Genomic DNA, 270 nt, shown 5'->3' on the forward strand with positions numbered 1-270 from the left:
TTGAAATAATGGTTGTTAAAAGATTTATTCATAAACGATATGGGATAAGCAACTTGATCTATAGAGGTAGATCTAGAAGATTGCTTAACTCATCCCATTTTACATAGATGAAATCTTGAGAAGATTTCATATGGAGAAACCAGTTTACTCTTAAGCGGTATGTTGGAAAGGTTCAAAACGTGAAGCAGCCGTTGATTCAATAGTAGAAACCTAATACATGAATACTTCAGAAGTAGCAAAGAGTTGCAATATGGATCATGATGTTCATAA

Source organism: Olea europaea, chromosome 20, assembly GCF_002742605.1.
Source record: "Olea europaea var. sylvestris chromosome 20, O_europaea_v1, whole genome shotgun sequence".
Lineage (NCBI taxonomy): Eukaryota > Viridiplantae > Streptophyta > Magnoliopsida > Lamiales > Oleaceae > Olea > Olea europaea.